Raw genomic sequence first — 21,106 nt, 5'->3', positions numbered from 1 at the left:
AGCCTTTCCACCTCTCTGGGACATCAGTATCCATAACTAGTCTGTATTTAAACAAATATCTTCAGATGCTGGCTCCGTGGATCAGCATCTGCTATGTTTGCCCATTCCTTCAATTTATGTGCATCCAACACACAGTTCAATGGTAGCAACTACACAAAATCTAAAATATTATCCTCATTTCAGTATCTACTTAAACATTCAACAGTAGATATTCAGTGAGTCTGTTCACTTCATCTTCCTCTGCAGCACACAACATCTCATATCTATTTGTCAAAAGTCTCTTAGAAGTGTTCGTGTCGTCTGTGTATTCCTCAACTTTCCCAAAATGATCTTTTTCCTACCTACATCTCTAGACTTAACATGCTCCATTAAAACTTACTTTTAGCCTGTGCCTTTTCTTCTACTACATGTTCTGATGGTGCCAGACAATCTTTGTCTAATTGTACTACCATTTCTTGTGGCCTGCAGATAACACTTTTTTAAGTCAGTCAGTTATTCTAGCTTTTTAGAAAAACTTTGAAAAACTGAAAACCCCATTGTAATTTTCATCCCTATCCCAGCTTCTCTTCTTTCCTCATTTCACCTTTACACTTACTACAGGATGTTTCAGGTCCACATTTCAGCTTCTATGTGTTTTTCTCACTGTTCAAGTTTCTCTTACTTTCTTAACTTTCTTCTACCACTAGTAGAACTTTTGTCCATACATCCTCCCTTGCTTCTTTTTCAATCTTTCTAGCCTCCTCTTTCAGTGTCTGTGATCTGGCATCTCCTATTCTCACCATACCTTGAAGATCTGTATACAGTACCTGATATTCATTTCTAATTACCGGTATGCCATTATTTTGCATACGTTGTTTTTTTGTTGTTGTTGTTGTTGTTGTTATTGTAAAAACACGCTGTTACTAACACTGATTTAGTTTCTTTTAAAGGGTACTGGTGAAATAAGAAAAGCTTTTTTCTAGAATTAATGACTGCACACCCTGTTCACTGGGGTAATTAAATCCACACTGAGAAATCTCCAATATTTTCAGAATTTGACAGCCAGAATCCTGATGGGGTTGCATTACAGCTGCCTTCAAGTCGTGGCACTGGCTTCCTATCAGTTTTCGAGTCAACTTCAAAATCCTCATCCACATTCAGTCCCTATCTGGTTTATTATCTGTCTGCTCCCCACCTTGCAACCTCTGTCTGTCTGACTCTGGTCTTCTAGCTGTCCTCAAGAGCATCTACTTTCTATGGGTGACAGGACCTTCTCTAGCTGCACCCCAGAGCTCTGGATTCGTATCCCAAGTGATATCAGAGGCACCTACTCTGAGTGCATTTAAATCTAACTTCAAAACCTTTATTTTCAGGTTATTTAGTGTCTGTATCTATTTCATTTTCTAAATTTGGTAGCACTTCGAACTGCTTGTCTTTCTTATATGTATTTACTTTGTAATCTGTGGTCCTTATAACTGTTTTTACACCTACTCTATTGCTTTGAGATGCTTGGATATGTGCTATATAAAATAAAGTGTTTTATTATTTTTATAGAGAGACATGATCAGATTTTCCCTGGATCAGAAAAAAAAATCTAAAGTATACTAGTTTGTCACTCTTCTCATCCCCTCTTTGCTAAATGGCTTTGCATACTAAAATGAACAATGTAACTGTACCTACAGTATGTTCTGTGCTTTCCCTATCCTGTTAGATATATAATTACCCGGATTCTTTTCCTTCTTGAAATAAATATTTATAAATACCTGTTTTCACTAACATCTTGCACCAACTCTGCAACCTGACAGCTGCTGAGTCCTAAGTTCATCCTGCTACTGACACTGAATTAAAAATCTTTATATTTCTATATATACAGTATATTATATTTTGAAAAACGCATGCAGAGGCAGGTACATGATAAAGCTAGTTTGCCAACACAAATTAAAATGAGCGAGATTCTGTCACAATATTGTTTGCGGACCCTTGTAAATTGACCTTTTATCAAGGCCCTAAAGCCAGTGTTTGAGATACTGTACAGAAGGTGTTTCTAAGCTCCTCTCAGACATTTTGGTCAGTGCAATTACCTGAGAAAAACAGACTACATGCACAGGTAATGAACTATTTAAAAAATATTAACAGAGGTAGTTAATTATGGTAGGAAAAAATGTCAACGTATGGTGGACTGCTTTTTTAAATCATGTATGTGATGCTGTATTTATTTGGTTTATTTATTGGTGAACAGAAAAACAGCCAGCAAAACTCAGAGCAACATCCTGCACAGCTTCTCTCCTGGAAGTGTCCTGTGAGCCACTGAGCTCTCCTCCTTCTCCTTTCCTAAACACACAGGGGATACAGCACCTCAACACCATCAAAGACAGACCATTAACATGACCAGTGGGAGGTCCTGTGCAGTAAATACAGTTGTCAGCTGATAGATAACTGTAAGGGACATTGTAAAAGTGATTCACTGGTGGCTAAGGGGAATACCCTAGCCGAAGAAAGGCAGCCTTAAGGCCTGGAGAACAGGACAGAGAAGGTGAGGCCTACGTCAGGATGGTGCATGCTGGCAAATGGCTGCAAGAATTACAGGAGGCTCCTCGGGCCTGTGAGACGATGGGCTCTGTCAGGACACAGGGCAGCCCATGAGGCTGCTGGGCAGCCCAGACTTAACCAAAGGAACTTTGAGTTGAATTACTGATTGTCTGTGGCAGTAAGTACAGCTCTTGACTGAGACCGGGTGCTGGAGGCCTGGGGACACAACCAGAAGGAGGACATGATCTGCTCTGTAGCGAGTGGGTTTGGGTCAAGAGGTTTCCTTCAAGCACCATGCAGCCCCGTTGGGAAGGACTGTTCCAGGTGCTGCTGACCACTGGATCAGCCGTCAGGCTGGAGGGGAAAGACCGCTGGATCCACGTCACTCACTGTCAGCGAGCTTCTCCAAGAGAAGCAGATTTGACCAGCTACAACTTTTGTATTCTGCCATTTTGCTGTTTGATGTAAGAGAAGCGGGTCCAACAGGGGACCCAGAAAAACATAGGGATCAGGGAGAAAAGCTATTTCTGTCAGTAAGGAATAATCAGAGCTTGTGCTGGGTATGTATTGCCATACCACGTTACACGTTACAAGGAGGGCTGCCCTTGGGGGTCATTCCTTTTAATATGAACGACCATCTAGGTAGACTAGATTGGACACATAGAACTACTCTGAACATATATGCCAATGTAAAGGGAGGTAACTTAACGCAGCCTGATGGAGAAACAGCTAAAGTGCAGGAATGGAATCCCACAAATTTTGAGGGCTGGTACGCACCTCGTTATAATCACAGCAAACGTCCACCTGCCTTGCGCCTTGCCTGAACATACAGGGGCTGGTTATGTTTTAACAGGACACATACTGTAACTGCTGTTCACTGCTACAGGCACACAGTTCTCTTCCTTCTTTCACTTTACCTGCACAGACCTGTTCTTTCAGCACAAACTCACCCAGCCTGCATAGCAACATTCCCACTGAGCTGAGTCTGTGTCTGAGCAGTGAACAAGAGCAGGAGAGCAGGTGGGAAAAGAGTTTGAAACTTGTTTTCTTTTACTGTCTCTTTAATTGTTTTTTATTCATTTTGGTCAGAGAGTTGTTGATCATTTCAGTTATATGAAAGTTGTGTTTAATCTTCAGTTGCCTGAAGTTAATCTGTGCCATTGATGCCCTTTATGTTACTATGGACCTCATGTGACTCTTCTGACAGCTCCTGACCCTGTGCTAACAAGATCTGCAAACACAGCTCAGTACAATCAATACAGCAGCCCCTCAAACTTTCTGTTCACCCGCCATCACACTGACAGGACAGTGGACAGGGACACTCAGAGCTGTGGTCTGAGCTCTTTTCAAGAGATAGTACAGTGAGCAGGACAGGGACACTCAGAGCTGTGGTCTGAGCTCTTTTCCAGAGACAGTACAGTGAGCAGGTCAGGGACACTCAGAGCTGTGGTCTGAGCTCTTTTCCAGAGACAGTGCAGTGAGCAGGACAGGGACACTCAGAGCTTTAGTCTGAGCTCTTTTCCATATCTTAGTTTTTAAAATTAATCAAGCAACGTAAATAATTTCTTTTAACTTCACGTCTATTAATTATCCTAAAGCAGAGTTTCCATAAAAGTTAGTTTTATTTTGAAACACTCGTTAAACAAAGCAGGAGCTTATTGTTCTTAATGACATCACATGTGAAAAGATTATAAAAAAAGAAACTCACTATGAGATGGCAGCAGTTACTCACTGAGGATAAATTTTAAAGAGATGGCTTAAGGCAACAGCCTTTCCACCTCTCTGGGACATCAGTATCCACAGCTAGTTTGTTGTTTAAACAATCTACCTCTGAATATGAACATCTTGAGATGCTGGCTCCATGGATCAGGATCAGATACTGTATGTTTGCTTACTGCTTCTGGTTCTGTGCATCCAACACAGTTCAATGCTAACAACTACACAACATCTAAAATACTTTTACATTCTATACGTTTCCATTAAAATACAATTCAAATATGTTTATCTCATTTCAGCAAACACCGAACAGTGTTCATAATGTTCTTTTATAACACAGCTTTCTGTGATTTTTTGTATACCTAAGCTTTAACAGGTGGTCCTGCATTCCTCCTCTGCACTATGTCTGGTCATGATTTGCTTTTTTCTGTTTGCTCATTTCAAAGAAACACCTGCTGCATTTCTAAAACTCCTGAGCTCTTTAATTGTGTAGAGATGAGCTTGTGATTCTCTGCAGCGCTCTGCAGGTCTGTGCGGCTCACACAGGGGGTCACTGCGCAGGTGAAGCACGAAGCCCTGGACGTACCCTGCTGGCCCACACGCTGCAGGGCAGAGCCAGGCAGCAGGCTGGGCTCACTGGCCTGGAGAGAGAGACACAACAGGCTGGACTGTTCGCAGTAAGAGCTCACACCCGGACAGTGAAATCGTCTGCACCATGTGGAGCTGTGACACCCCTCTGCCAAAACACAGCTGGAGGAGATCCTGGAGCCAAATAACTCCCAATGATTAAATAGCTGGATGGGCCAGCTGGCCTCCTCTTGTCTGTCACCATCATGCTCTGATCTTCTCATGGTGTGTGAGTGAGTTAGTATTTTATTGTTTTGATTATTGGGAACACAAACCACTGGATTGACTTCACACGAGCAGTTACTAACATCCAGGTTTATTAAAAAAACTTCCCTCTGTCAGGCTGACACAAAATGACACAGTGATTCACATCCCCCACAGCAACACACCTTCTTTGAAACAACAACCACCAAAGAAATCACAGCTGTTTCTAAACCACTGCCTCTAAAATCCTTAATCACACCCCTAACAATCACACCCCCTAACACTCACACCCCTGCAGCTCTGTGCAGATCCAGGAAGTGAAACTCAGAGATCAGTTTCATTTCACTTGAAACAGCCTCACTGCAGCTCCGTCTCTACTGCTCCTCTCTGTGCAGTTTTTACTTGTCAGAAAAATGGCAGAAGGTACTTTTCCATTTTCCCAGGACCAGTTCAGCTGCTCAGTGTGTCTGGATTTGCTGAAGGATCCAGTGGCTCTGCTCTGTGGACACAGTTACTGTATGGGCTGTATTAATAACTGCTGGGATCAGGAAGATCAGACTGGGAACTACAGCTGCCCCCAGTGCAGACAGACCTTCACTCCAAGGCCTGATCTTCACAGAAACACCATCCTGGCTGAAGTGGTGGAGAAACTGAAGGAGACAGGGCTCAGTGCACCTCCTCCTGCTCACAGTCCTGCTGGCCCTGGAGATGTGCTGTGTGATGTCTGCACTGGGAAACAGAGGGGAGCTGTGAAGTCCTGTCTGGTGTGTTTGGCCTCTTACTGTCAGACTCACCTCCAGCCTCACTATGAAGCTGCTCCATTGAAGAAACACAAGCTGGTTGATGCCACAGGACAACTGCAGGAGAAGATCTGCTCCACTCATGAAAAACTGCTGGAGTTCTATTGCCGTACTGACCAGAAGTGTGTTTCTTATCTTTGTGTAATGGATGAACACAGAGGCCATGATACTGTCTCAGCTGCAGCAGGAAGGACAGAGAAACAGGTGAGGAATTTCAGTCTGTATTGAGTGTCTAGCACAAGATGTAAAATGGATATTTAGGATATTTGGGGCTCTAACTGATCTCCTGACTGTATTTACTGTATCCATAATGCTGTATCTCTCCACTGCTGAGTCCTGCTCATGTACTCAGCTGTGATCCACACTGTTGTGTCTCTGAAGTGTCTCCTGTTCTTCTGTCTGTTGTTCATTATCTCCTCCTCCTCAACTTCACTGTTTCCCTCTTTACTGTCCTCATGTAGCACCAATGAACCTGTACAACTGCACAGCACACTCAACACCTCTGTAACAGACTGCACCCTCATTAATGAAGTCATGCTTTATTTTCACCTCAATAGTATTATTATTAATAATAAACTTTATTTTATATAGCATCTTTAAAAGTGGCAAAGCAATTTACAGCACAACAAATGCACAGAGAAAGGAGGTATGGTATCTTTAAAATGGCTTCTCAAAACACTTTACAGAACACCGAAGGCAGAAGGTAGAAAGGGGTTTGATAAAACAGCAGAAAAGCAAAGGGGCAGAAACAGACCCAGTTAAATTAAAGCTCTTAATGAATAGAAGATTGTGAGTCTGGATTTGAAAGAGCTCAGGGAATGTGACTCTATGATATCCATAGGGATAGAATTCCAGAGCTCTGGGCTGCAGCAGAGCAGCCCTGTCACCCAGAGTGCTGGCTTGGGGGACAGACAGGAGACCAAAATTAGAAGAGTGAAGGTTGTGAGATGGGGAGTAGGATGATAGTAACTCTGACAGGTACAGAGGTGTCAAACCATGCAGAGGCTTTTAGGGGAGCATGAGGACTTTGAAATCAACATGAAACCTGATAGGAAGTCAGTGCAGGGACTCCAGGACAGGAGTAATGTGATCACTTGCATTAGACCTGGTCAGAATTCTGGCTGCCAAATTCTGGAGGCTGTAGGATGCAGCCTGGTGCTATTTCTGAGGTAGAAGAATGATGTTTAGGCAATCTGTTGCACATGTCAAGCCTGGATTAGATATCACCCCCAAATTCTTCAATTTTGACTGTGACTCCTTAACAGGTACAATTTCAGAGCTAAAATCAGAGAGAGACAAAGTGAAAGTGATCAGTGAGGTAAGACTGGAACCATTGAAGAGCAGTGTCAGAAACTCCAAACACAGTCTCAAGACAAGAAAGTGTGATGTTATGGCTGACAGTGTCGAAAGCAGAACTGAGTTCAGTAAGAATGAGGACAGAAAGAGAACAAGAATCAGGAGCCATTAGAAGATCTTTAGTGACTTTGACAAGGGCACTTTCTGTGCTTTGAAGTCAGGGCACTTTCTGTGCTGTGAAGTTGTCTGAAACCAGATTGGAGTTAAAAGAGGATTATTATCTGAAATCTAACAGCACATTCTAAACATTTTGCTTGAAAAGGTAATTAAAGAGTATGAAAGTTGGATAGAGGGTGAAAGTTGTTCAGGTTGTCCAGAGCCATGATTCTTTTTCTCACACAGGGTTTCTCACAAGCAGCAGTTGTGAAGGCCACTGGTACGATATCAGTGCTCAAGGATTCATTTATCATATTGAGGACTATGGGGCAGAAAGCAGAGAAACAGGATTGAAATAAAGTGCTGCGAAGGGGATCTAATAGGCAGGTGGTTTATCTCAGACACAAAAACCAGTTGTAAACTGTGGTGTAATACCTTCACATGCGCTATTAAATACAAGACTCACGCTGGGCTCAGCTGGAGTCAGATCTGACACAGAACATGTTCCCTTTTCTCCTCTGAAATGATCTGAATTTTCCCAGAAGCAGACAGGATGTGAGATGTGGTCAAACACATGGTCTTACTGGTCCAGAACCTCTTCCAGCAGTCAAGCACGTCAGCCACAGGGTCTCCACTGACTGCAGGGGAAACTAGTAGCAACCGGGCTCATCAGTAGTGCTTAAATCCTCTGTTTGGAGATGCCAAGACCGGTCATATTGAGATGAATGAAATCTGAAATCTCTAGATTATGTTTTATATATAATTAGAATCACAATTATCTCATTTTTACATTTCACTTTACATACAGATGTGCAGACCCAGGTGTGAGGTGTAAAACTTGAGCAGGAGGTGGAGACTCATGCTCTGCTGCGCTGCACACGCTGCCGGTGTAGATTAGACAAGAAACAGGAGCGTGTCAGATAGGACCAGGAAACACATCTCATGTGGATAAGACATCAGGGATACAGAGTGTGAATTTTCCAGGGTGACTCTAAGGAGTGTCTCTGTGATGTGATTCTCTTACAGCAGAAATGTCCTGAGTGTCTCTGTTTCTCCACAGAAGCAGCTGGGGGCGACACAGACACAAACCCAGCAGAGACTCCAGGAGAGAAAGAAGGAGCTGCAGAAGCTGAGACAGGCTGTGAAGTCACTCAGAGTGGGTATTGACCAGAGGAGTGGACACACTGACACACATTACCCCAGCTGGACATTGGACAGTACCCTTTGGAAACAAAGTATACAACATAATGTAGTTTGAGAGTTTTCCTGTGTAATAATCCAGTGTGTGTCTCCTCCCTCAGAGCTCTGCACACACAGCAGTACAGGACACTGACAGGATCTTTACTGAACTGATCCACTCCATTGAGAGAACAAGATCTGAGGTCACAGAGCTGATCAGAGCTCAAAAAAGGACTTCTAGAGCGACTGGAGAAGGAGATCACTGAGCTGAAGAGGAGAGATGCTGAGCTGAACCAGCTCTCACACACAGAGGATCACATCCATTTCCTCCAGGTAACATCACTGCTCTGTGACTCTGCAGTACAGAAGGGTGTCTCTCACACAGAGCTGCTTCTGGCTTCTCCCCAGGAATGTATGTTGTGTTTGACTGGAAACTCCTCTTTCTCTCCCCTGCTGCAGAATTTCCAATCTGTCTGTGTCCCTCCTGGAGCTGGAGACTCACCCAGCATCCCTGTCAGTCCACACTTCTCTCCTGAGGCAGTGAGGAGTGCTGTCTCTGGACTGAAAGAGCGACTGGAGGATCTTTGCAATAAGGAATCAATAAAGATTTCCATGACAGGTTGGTGGAGAAACACACGTATGTCTTTCTGAATAGCTTATAAATTTCCTTTTTTTCTCTTATATTGTTTATAGATTTTTTGTGCAGTGACTGCATTTATCAGAGCAGCTTATCAGTCAGTTTCTAGGTGAAACATCTTAAAAGCTCTAGTCTCACAAATCTTTATGACAGTAACAGTATTGTTATATTGTGCTATATAACTATATATTAGTGCCATATATTATATAGCTTAACAAGAACATTTTAATAGGAGCTACAGGCTTAGTATAGTAGACCAGTCTGTTACAATAGTAGCCACAGTTTCAGTACAGTAGATTCAGTCCTGTTACAATAGGATCTACAGCCCCAGTACAGTAGAACAGTCTGTTACAATAGGAGCCACAGTTTCAGTACAGTAGATCAGTCCTGCTACAATAGGAACTACAGTCCCAGTACAGTAGAACAGCTCTGTTATTCCTGTTACTCTGTTACTGTAGCCCTGATGAGACATTTCTCTGTGTGTCTCCCCAGTGACTGATGTCTACAGTCTGCTGACTCCAGAGCCCGGGTCCAGAGCAGAGCTTTTACACTGTGAGTCTGTTTTCACAACAGCTCCCCCCTGAAATATACCTGGAGCTCAAACACACAGCAGGAACAGTGATACATAAACTGATACACACTCTGACACACACTCTGATTCACACTCTGATACTTGCTGATACACGTCTGAATTCAGAAAGTCAAGCTTGCAGACAGTCACTGTGTGTGGATCAGAGACACACTGTATAAGAAACATTCAGATGCACACAGACAGAAAATCCAGTGGGCGTCATTTTTGTAAGAAAATGCACTTTATTACACCAATGTGTCCTGCACTCAGTCAGTGTTACTGGTCACTGTGGGTACAGGTCACTCAGTCAGTGATACTGGTCACTGTGGGTACAGGTTACTTAGTCAGTGATACTGGTCACTGTGGGTACAGGTCACTCAGTCAGTGATACTGGTCACTGTGGGTACAGGTCACTTAGTCAGTGATACTGGTCACTGTGGGTACAGGTCACTCAGTCAGTGATACTGGACACTGTGGGTACAGGTCACTCAGTCAGTGATACTGGACACTATGGGTACAGGACAATGATGGCTGAGCAATGATCAGTTCTCAGTATCACCGCTGGTTCTTTATGAAATTACTGCTCGCTGTTGTGGACAGACTGTGTTTCTTTCTTATCTCTCTCAGTGGCTCAGGCACCAGACTCCAGGGTGTCCTGTGATGTGTCTGTGTGTCTTATTGCCTTGTGCTGCTCAGTCTTACTGCCACTGCTGCTCACACTCACTGACACTCTGATTCACACTGCAGTGGAGACTGGGGATCCTGAAATGTACTGACTGCAGACTGTAGTATAAACTCTGCTATAATAACAGGTAAGAAGCAAGAATGGTCTTTAATACAATAAAGATCTACTTCTCCTCTGCAGATCCTGTGAAGCGAGTTCCTCTACCTAAATCACGTATGTACACTGTGTGAAACTCTGCTGACTGACAGCAGTGACTGTACTGACATCTTATTACCAGTGTGTGACTCTGATTAACAGTGTCTGTGTCTCTGTGCTCCAGTGTGTATTTGTGATTAACAGTGTCCGTTTCTCTGTGTTCAAGTGTGTCTGTGATTAACAGTGTCTGTGTCTCTGTGTTCCAGTGTGTGACTGTGATTAACAGTGTCTGTATCTCTGTGTTTCAGAATGGCAGTGGCTGTGCAGTGCTGCAGGTAGGTCTGTCTCTTCTTGATGACAGAGATGCTGTTTTAAGCCCTAGTGTCTGGGGTTATTGAGGTCTTGAGACCAGAAGGTCTTTTTAATGTGAGATGGTTGTTCATGGTCTGTAAACAGAAGGAGATGTATTTCACTCTCATGTTTCTGTAACATCCTACATGTGGGCTGTGAAGATCAATCAAAGTTTCTTGGTGGAATTTCTATCTCCATGCAGCGTTTCAGTCTAAAGGCTAGAGTCTGTCCTGGTGTAACAGGAGCCAGAGTGTGAAGTGTAGCTCAGGACCCTGGCAGACGGTATAATCCAGAAGTAAGTGGAGAAGGACATCGGGGAGGAGACGAAGAGGATCAGGGCAGGTTCACAGACAGGGGGGTGTGACAATGGCAAGCAGTTTTAGGGAAGTCCAAAAGGGGGAATCTGGGGCGCAGTCCAAAGTCCAAAACTGGGGGATCCATCCAGGGCGAAACAAACACAGTTAAAATCCGTAACGGGATCCAGAACAGGGACAGGGAACCAGGAAGATAAAAACAGGATACCGAGGCCAGGCGCTCCGATGGTCAGGATGTCATAATGAAGCCTATGCCGTCAGGTCTCTCCTGGACCTGCTGGTAAGCGGGCTTCCGGGGGTCCATCTCCCATTGCTGAGCCTGGAGTAGCGAGAACACCAGGCTTAAATAATGAGACAACACAGGGGGCAGGTGCACATAATCAACTAAAATATGAAAGGGTCGGAGCTCCCTTAAGAGGAGGGATCCAGATCGTGACACCTGGAGGGACTGACAGTGTAGAAAACGCATTTTCTCTGAAGGCCACCTTCAAAGGACACCTCAGCAAAATCATGTGTCCTTTTATATTAGGAGAGAGGGCATCTTCTTAATTTGTTTTGAGAGTGAAGGACTTGTGTCTCAGGTGGAAGGTGACTGGAAGGTGACTGGTACTGATTTACGTGAAGATGGGAAACTTGGTGTAAAAGGTTAATCTGAGTTCAGTACACCAGGGTGTCTCTGTTTGTGATTATTGTATCTGAGAGACATGGAGTAGCTGAGAGGAATTCTCCTGTTCTGGACTGTTCATGCTTCTATTAAAGAGTAACAGCAGGAAATCTGGGAGCCAGGAGAGGATCACTCTGATGTGCACATTTTAACATGATGTGTTTACTGAGAGCTGTAATTTGAGGTTCATGGTTTGGTGTCACTACACCTGTCTGGTTACAGACAGGTCTGGGGCAGATGCCTGTAGCCTCTCAGTCAGGGGGTATTTATCTGGGAATGAGGGGCTCTTCCCAGGACAGGGGCCATATCTGTGTGTCCTGACAGAGCTCTCAGGTCCAGTCAGTAAGAGTCTCTGTGGCCTGTTTCTCTTCCAGAGTCTGAGGCTCTTGACCATCAGGTATCTTATTAGTCCTGGTAAGAGAGGGGTGCTAGGGGTGTTTATCTGTCAGTAAGGAATCTGTTTCCTGGGCTGGAGAATACATCTGAGAGCTGTGAGCTCTGCTGAGACAGGCTGCAGTGATGTGGGTTCAGTAAGAGACTCAGTGTAGTGTTTGACTCAGAATAGATCAGTGATTTCAACATCAGTTCATCGTAATCACTACTGTCAGCAATGATTGTAGTTTTTACCTCAGATTTGGGATGGTCTTCACAGGGCAGGAGGAGGAAATTTAGCTTCTGTGTTTCAGTGTCTTCTTAGTGTGACACGGTGACTGTGTGTCTAAGAATAAAAGTTAAGGAAATTTTGTTTGAATTGAGGAACTATTTGTAGGTCAAGAGTAATAAATTCTTGGTTAGTAGTTCAAGCAGGTAGCTGTGTCAGCATGCGTAGGCTGCAAAGTTACAAGTAAAGGTTTATTCCTGCTGAAAAGAGAAGAAACAGAACCTTTCAGCTGTGGAGACTTATTCTGGTGTCCTTCAGTTGTTTTTGGTTTCCTACTAAAATAAGAATGTCTTATGTTATTGTTGGTCACTTGCAAAATCTTCAAACGCTTTTAAACTACAGTATGCAGACATCAAATACACTTGAATTGGGAATTACACAGTAAAATGCAGGGGAGGTGTAATTTGAAGGGAGAAGAAACAGTATTTCTGTGTATTTTATGCTGATGAATGTGAAGAGATAGAGGAATGACAGACAAAAAAAAAATAATTCAGGACAGCACACAGCCCGTTATACAGTTTGTCCATTGTTGGCTTGCTGTTTACTGGGACCAACAGTAACAGTGACAGGAAGCCAACGGGAGGTATAAGTCATCGTAAATGTATTCTGTTCAGTGTTTAAAGAGTGAGCAAACACCCTGTACAGGACATGTTTCTGCAGTTTCACATCAAGAAGAACAGACGTTTGGAAAGCTGTGTCAATTCAACTTGTAACAGAAATGGTAAAAACGACACACATTTAACCCGGGAACACTCACTGACACAGTGCTGTACTTCATGTGTACAAAAGACAGAACACATGCTCCTTTAGATTATTGTTTTCCAGAAAGAGGAGTGTGATGATATTCTTCTGTGTCCTGTTCTACACAGAACAAATGTGAAATATCAGTGGAAGATGTTGTCGTGTCGGCTTCAGAGCTGCAGTGCCCAGAAGAGTGTGTCCTCTCTCATCACTGAACTAAAGGCGCTCTGAGTCCAGAAATGAATTCAGGTGTTTTTATAAATTCATGTAGGTGGCTGTGTCAGCCTCTCTAGGCTCCAGGAGTAAAAAAAATAAGAGCTGATTAGAATATCTTTGATCTTCACTAGATTGACAGGCAGACAAGCAAAGGGACGTATTACTCAATATTAAGTATTAAAAGTTCATACTGAAGTATTAAGTATGAGGAGAGTATTAAGTCAGTGTTCATTAGTCATGTGAATAAAGCTTCTTGAATTGAATTGATTAAAACCCCCATTCAGTCTGAACATGTATAAGCCCCGCCCCCGTCTCTCAGTGGACAGAGCTCACTGATTGACAGCTGGTGTCTCCTATCAGAGAGGCGGACAGCTGAGCGCGAGCAGTCTGAAGTCAGTATGAGCGCCTCTGTTTCTCTCGTCTTTCTCTCCGGGTTTCTGGATGTGTTATTTCTGGTTTAAATTGAATACTTTGGATATTTCTTGGCATTTTCAAAGTAAGTTTGAAGTCCTTTATTTCAGCAAACTATTGCTTTTGACTTTAGATTTTTCTGACCATTATACAGTCTTTGAATTCAGCACTTTTATTCTGTGTCATCAGGAAAATGGTTTTAGAGAAGAACGAGCTGCTGAATTGGGATTTGAAATAAACCATTTTAAAAGACAGGTCGTCCAGTTTCTTACAATATACAGGTCGTTGTGGTGGGTTTTGAAGTTTTTGAAAGCGAGTGGTCGGGCTGTAGTTTCTCTTGCAGTCCAGTCAGTCCTGTGTTTATTAATAATGTTGTTTAAAAAAAATAAAGTTTAATCGCTATGAAAACAAATGTTTAATGTTTGTATTTAGAGGATATTGGGGATCACTTCCATGTGTAATACTTAGTGAAACAATGACAGAATATGTCGTTTCTCTGGAAGGGAAAATATATAATGAGTAATTTACTTGTTTTTCTCACGCAGTGTGTTTGGGGGACAAAGACATTTCACAGCATAATGGAGTTGAACTGGAATGTAATCGGCAGGAGCCTATAGTGATGTTTGCTGTTTTATTCCCCAGCTGCTGTGACTCTGGACCCTGATACAGCTCACTGTGAGCTCAGCCTGTCTGGGGATGGGAAGAGAGTGAGATGGGTAGAGGAGGAATAGGATCTCTCTGAAAATCCTCACAGATTCAATGATTGGGAATGTGTTGTGAGCAGGGAGGCCTTCACCTCAGGGAGACACTACTGGGAGGTGGAATTGAATCACAGCTGGAGAATAGGAGTGACCAGAGAGTCTGCAGAGAGGAAAGGAGAGTTCAGCTTCTCTCCCCAGCAGGGTTACTGGTGTCTGGACTACTACCCTGATTTCTCTGCTCTCACTGATCCTGAGACCCCTCTCCCCCTTAGTCTGCGGCCCAGGAAGCTGGGGGTGTGTGTGGATATTGAGCAGAGAAATGTCTCCTTTTACACAGTGGAGTCCAGAGCTCATCTCTACACTTTCACTGACATGGTCTTCACTCAGGGGGAGAAGATCTATCCTGTCTTCTGTACTGGGGATTCAGATAAAGACCTTGAGCTGCTGCCTGCTGTCAGTATGGAGATTAAACCCGTCCCTGACTCATGAACACAGGCTGACTCTCTCCCAGCTCTCTGTCCCACTGCTCATACTGGGAGACGCGTTTAATGGCGGGTAGTGAGATGATGTCATAAATATAATAGTAATTTTAGAAATGACGATGTTGTGTTGTGTTTAAACGTGTTAAATTACAGTAAAAGTTTTAAATAGGGAAAATAACATATACGAGAGAGGGAGATATAACTCGAAACATGGTTTCATTATGACCAAAATCGGTCTTGAGATATTTTTAACTTGATTTACAGTATTTGAGAAGTATGTCTTAACACCGATACTACAGTATGTAAATACTGCTCACGTATATGTTTCTAGGTTTATATTATGCATTTCATATGGTCAAATTACTTTTGAGCAACAAATAAGACACACGAAACGGTATGCACAGGGCGTTTTAGTTTTGTTTTGTGCTGGGACTCTGCTTTTAACAATGTCGCCGTGGATTGATTAGAGATATCAAGTACATACAGGTCATTTTTTAAATGTAGTAGTTCGTCTTGTAAAAATGTTACGAGTACATCATCTATCAACAATTACACAGGTTCTGTTTCCATATTGCGGATTTTGGTTACGTAATATTATTTTCTAAATTTCACGTTGTGAATATATGATTTGGGCAAACAGAGCCGCAAAGAAGTAAATTATGGGTTGTTGTTTTTTTTGCAGTTTTATCTAGAACAAGCAATGCTTAAACCTTTGTCTGATTCTTGTGAAACTATCCACACGACAGTTACAGTACCTAGGAGTTGACTTCAGTGATGTATCTAAAAATCCATCCTCTGTAAAACGTCTTCTCTAGTTGTCCTGCATATGTATTCGCTAATGAAGCTGTGTGTTCTGAGCCTGGATCTCTACATTTCTGTATGAACCAGCTTAGAGGGCTAAAGACAGCTTGTGTTTAAATTGAGTGTAAGGTAATTTATGCTTCTAAAGTCATGGTCAGCATTTATTATTGTACTGTGCTGTAAACTTGTTCTGTGCCTAGTCACATTATTTTATAGCATTTTTATAGTGTTATCAAATCTGGTGGCACTGTGTGTTAGTTTCCTGACTCCCATGTCACATGGTCTGTGATTGAATGCCATGGAACTATGACTTTATTTTTTAACAAACATTTCTTTGAAAAAATGAAACGTTTCCCTTGGTCAGAGATTAAATAAAACCTCACTCGCACCAAACAAATTTATATTTCTAAATATCACAACATGATCGAATTTAAGTCTTTTTAATAACAATGAATAGTCACCAATGCGTTACAAAATAAACATTTATATTGATTTTAATCGCGTTTTGATTTAAATCGTAAACGCGTGTTTAAATATATGTGTTTAAAGGCGATATACTGTATAAAAGCGCTGATTCTTATGGAGTGTGTTCCGCCGGGGATTCAAAAATTTTTTTTCTTTTAATCGCGTATCTAAGGAAAATTGCAGTATAACTTTGTTCAGGCACAAACAGTGGCATGTTACATTATAATTTGGGTGTCTCCTCTTGCCAGAAAGCTCTAAATTGCATTTTGAGTGCGGTTTTTGACTTTTTCTAAATTGCAACCCATAAATAAAGCTGATAAAGCTTAGACTAACTGTATTCTAAACTGTATTACAACAGCACATTGGACAATGCAACGTAAATTGCAAAAATGCACTTGGATTCTGTCCAAGCCCTCCTACGAAAATTATTTAAACTGCGACACTGATCATTCATCTCTAAATAAACTTTATTTTATATAGCGTTTTAAGCAAATAGGTAATTAGATTGCTCATAAACCTAATCACTTTTTCTACATAAACACAGCGTGATTGCTCTCTGAAAATGCTTTTCCTTTATATTTAGGCTCAGATTTCAACTATAGATTGTATTATTATAAACTTTCTTGGAAAAATGTCTTTTATGTAAACCATGTTTGCTATTAATTCATTTAGGGCTAAAATACGTTCATTGTCTTCCAATTGAGTCGAGTTGACATTGGAAGCTTGCCACTCCCGGACTGTTAAACCAACGCATTAGCATGTTAAAGCGATTCCATTGAGGAGCCCAGCTACCAGTTAACACTGTACTTCCTACTTTGAAAATACCTGTGAAACCGGTTTAATTCGTCACAGCCAGCACTCCGGCAGAGAGGGGGTTGTACTCATAAAGTAGAAGCAGGCGAGATTTCCAGCGAAAGACACCTCCCCCCCTCCCTCAAAAACCCAGTAAGCAGTAATGCTTTATGTTGAAAATTGAGGTGGATTTTGTTTATGATAAAGAAGATAAACTGGGATGGGAGGAGGGTTTGGTTTTGCATAAGGGGCGGGATTAGGATAATTGGAGGAATTTGCGAGAGTATAATGGTTTGATATATTTGATTTTGTATTGTGGTCGTTATCTATGTTTTTGGTTGGTATTATGTTTATATGGTTGTTTTTATTGGTTGGTTGTTCTTGTGGTTATTAATAATACGATCTTTAGTTGAAATCTGAGCCTAAATAAAAAGAAAAAGCAAGTGATTAGGTTTATGAGCAATCTAATTACTTATTCGTTTAAAACGCTATATAAAATAAAGTTTATTATTAATTTGCTGGACAGAGTGGTGAACTTTATTATGCATAAGACAAAGATAACGATCCTGATCAGTTTAGAAATCTGTGTACGCTGTAAGGTTTTTACTTCTTAAACTTTTAAAATACACGTTTCGAATAGAAAGAAATCCTCTTCCTGGTACAGTCGCATGAAGAGAGAGGCGAAACAGCCCTACACAGCCCTGTCGCAGTACACGAATATAATCATATCGTTATTAAATTCTTTAGATATGCAATTCCATATTATATTAGCAGAAAAGCTTAAAACTACCACTTTTTCACACGCTATTTCACATTAGTTAAATTTAATTTATTTAAATATTATATATTTATATCTCTGACCAAGGGAAACTCATTTTTTCAAAGAAATGTTTGTTTGTTGATTGTTATCAAAAATGACTTAAAATCGATCATGTTGTAATATTTTGAAATATAAAAGTCAATTGATTGTCCATAATATCGCTATTCTATTTTTTCAAAGAAATGTTTGTTAAAAGAAAAGTCCAGCACCAGCTGGATTTGAACACACAACCCATGAGTTGCTAGTCAGGCACGTAGACCAGTAGGCTACAGGGGAAGTCACATGAAGAGGGAGGCGAAACAGCCCTACACAGCCCTGTCGCAGTACATGAATATAATCATATCGTTATTAAATTCTTTAGATACGCGATTCCATATTATATTCCCTATTAATCAAATTCTAAAAGTATGCTTGTTGACTCCGGTATCTCTTTAGTTAAAGACTTCGATGCTTAAAATGTTTAGGGAGAAATGTAATACTGGTGTGTATTTTTTACTTTAAAGTACCAAGACCAGCCATATACAGTACTGTATGTTTATGTTCCAAAATTAATATCGTTTATGGCCTTCACACGCGTTACAGTATGCTCCTATCCTTTTTATGCTCAGCTACTAAGATTTCCCTTCAGTGGTAAAATTCAATATCTACAATGGGCACAGTAAAGACGTTTACTGTACTGTAAATCTTTCTACGACAGACCAACAGACCACGAGTGCCCCTGTCGGTCAACCAATCACGTACCGCGGTACCCCGCGTCATCTTGCGTCATGATGTGCGACGCCGGAGCCAATTACCTCCGGTACGTGTCTGTACTGCTCACTTTGAATGGCTGCATCTGTATCTCTGGAAACCCTACTGTGTTTTGTTTTCTAATTTTTGAGAAAATAAACTTTTAAAATGAAATCCCGTGTGAGTCTCTCGTGTGCGCAGCGGTGACTGTGAAGCTGCCAGAATGGTGAGGGACCTGCTGACGTCACCACAGCCAGGAGGAATAGGGACTGTGACACAGCTGTCAGGAAGTGGCTCAGGGTGTTTATAGGTGTTGTAGTTTGTAGGCAGTGCTGCATCTCTGAGCAGCTACAGCCAGTCTAATACCTGGCTCCCTTTAAGACAGGGTTTACATCAGCATATTCTTTATTGTGTGTTTTATGTTCTTATTGGGGTTATTTTCCTGTGGGAGATGGAGATAGACTGCAGCGGTAGTTTACTGCCCTGCTTCAGTATTTCATGTACTCAGCAGGATGAGCATCATTATCTGACAGATTATTTCTGTAACTTTGGGATGTGTATATATTTATTTTCGTGTGTTTTCCTCTCTCTACCTTGGAACAAAACACGCAACAATTCTTTACTTGGTCACCACCTTTTCTCATCCTAGTCATGCTTAATCCAAACTGCAAAACTTCAAGTTTAGGTCTCTTAGTACTGCCATTTGCACAAAAAAAAATTGATTACAAACATTTAAAAACGTACTTGCAAGATCATAATAATACACCGTTATATGAAAGCTAACTCTCTCTGGGCAGGACACTGCGAGGGGTACTGCCCACCAGAACTTCACAGGGATAAAGTCACGTAGCTGATTCACAGCTGGATACAATTCTACCTTGCTTCATGAAACTCAAAATCCAGACATTTGTCAACATATTTACTACAATGTCCATCTCAGTGATCTCAGTGTGTTAATGTCACTGTGCTACCCGTGCTCACTCAATCTTCACACTCCCAGGGTAATAAAACACGTGTTTTGCCAGACAGCGCACTTTCTTTCACTTCCATCTCTCTGCCCACCCCCACGCCCTGACGATGGTGATAAAACTCTTTCACAACTCTGCTCAACACAAACTCTGCTCAACAGAGCTGCTGGAAGAGGATGGCGGGTTTCTATTCAATTAAATAAAGCTACAGGACAGATTTTAAATCCTTAAAGCAATAATTGGTTGTCAGCTACTTTGTGAGCAGTACACGACTTTCCATGTAAGAAATAAAAACCAAAGGGATCGCTCTGAGGTTAAATTCCAAGCTGAAAAGACGAGACTTGACGTGTCTGCTCTGTAACTCTTCACTTTCCAGCTTGTCATTCATTATTTATTATTAATGTCATAAATAATATCTTCCATATCTCAATAAAATTGGAACATTCTTACAAGTGTAAGAAGACACGATACACAATGTGTCTCCTCTATAACTCTTATGTTTACAGAAAAATTCCCCCTGAGCCACACAACATTGTCCAACATTGCTCTTCTTGTGTCTAATAACCCTGTTACAAAAGGGAACAGAGCACATGTCCTTGTCTAAAGTTAAACTTGTTCATAGCTGAACAGCACACACGATGCCTGGTGGAGTTTAGCGTTCATTTCCTTCTTCGAATTAAACAGTGCTCCATTAAATCATGTACAGTATATCACCTTCTGCAACGCTTCTAGTTTAGCAGGATTTGTGTGATAAGCATGTTGATTAATGAGGGTGACATTACCCACTGTAGGACACAGGTTTGAGCCGGAGTGTCTGTTAATAAAACAGAGTGTGTTTTATTAAAGGTGTAACCCGTTTGTCTTCAGTTATGGTTGGTTTCAGCATGTTGATAAGCTGTTCTCCGGTTACTGGCAATTGCAGAAATTACCCTTCCTCCCTCCTTTGTTTAACCTAAAGAAACGCGTGAAGAAATCCTTCATCAGAAAACCATCACGCATTACAATTCATCCAGATACACACACTCAAGCCAGAGCCAGTTTTACCAGCAGCAGCCTCCCAGAGTAAATCTTTGGACTGCGCAATAATGTGCAGTGCAATATACAGCACGGTTTAAAGGTTTAAATTCTAAATTTTAATTGTTGGTTGATTACTGGCTGTTGACATTTGGATTAAGACAAAATACAGATTTTCTCAAACCTGAAAGAGACGTGTTCATAATAAGCTACTGCATAATAGTGGACTATTTTTGTGTGTTCGGCTATATGAGAAACACACCGAAAGTAATGCTCTGATCGCGCTTTGAGTGCAGCTCGCTACATTACAGTGCTCATTACTACTACAGGGACAAAAAAAGTTTAAAAAAACAAAACGAATGTCAAACTTTACCAAAATGTCCACCTGTGATATTTTATCTGCTTACTTACAGGTTCCATACTAATATTGTAGCGCATTCGCCTGGAGTAGCGTGATGCTAC

At 41.7% G+C, this 21,106-nt stretch overlaps 1 long non-coding RNA gene and 1 pseudogene across 2 annotated transcripts; one reads left to right on the top strand and one right to left on the bottom strand.

Annotated features, from left to right (window-relative positions):
- The first annotated feature begins 5,395 nt into the window (after window positions 1-5,395).
- Window positions 5,396-15,169, top strand: LOC148665973 (E3 ubiquitin-protein ligase TRIM47-like; annotated as a pseudogene). The gene is made up of 8 exons (XR_015936579.1): window positions 5,396-6,059; window positions 8,368-8,463; window positions 8,609-8,819; window positions 8,946-9,105; window positions 9,616-9,675; window positions 10,560-10,592; window positions 10,823-10,849; window positions 14,515-15,169. The product of XR_015936579.1 is annotated as an E3 ubiquitin-protein ligase TRIM47-like (transcript).
- Window positions 9,917-20,662, bottom strand: LOC148665972 (uncharacterized). The gene is made up of 3 exons (XR_015936596.1): window positions 20,413-20,662; window positions 12,471-12,561; window positions 9,917-11,498 (listed from the first exon to the last, which is right to left on the bottom strand). It is a non-coding gene; the product is annotated as an uncharacterized LOC148665972 (long non-coding RNA).
- Window positions 20,663-21,106: the final 444 nt, after the last annotated feature.

This window comes from Lepisosteus platostomus, chromosome 5 (genome assembly GCF_059453375.1).
Source record: "Lepisosteus platostomus isolate fLepPlt1 chromosome 5, fLepPlt1.hap1, whole genome shotgun sequence".
NCBI classification, from domain to species: Eukaryota; Metazoa; Chordata; class Actinopteri; order Semionotiformes; family Lepisosteidae; genus Lepisosteus; species Lepisosteus platostomus.
Note: the sequence above shows the minus strand (reverse complement) of the source record. Positions and strands in the feature narration are given on the sequence as shown.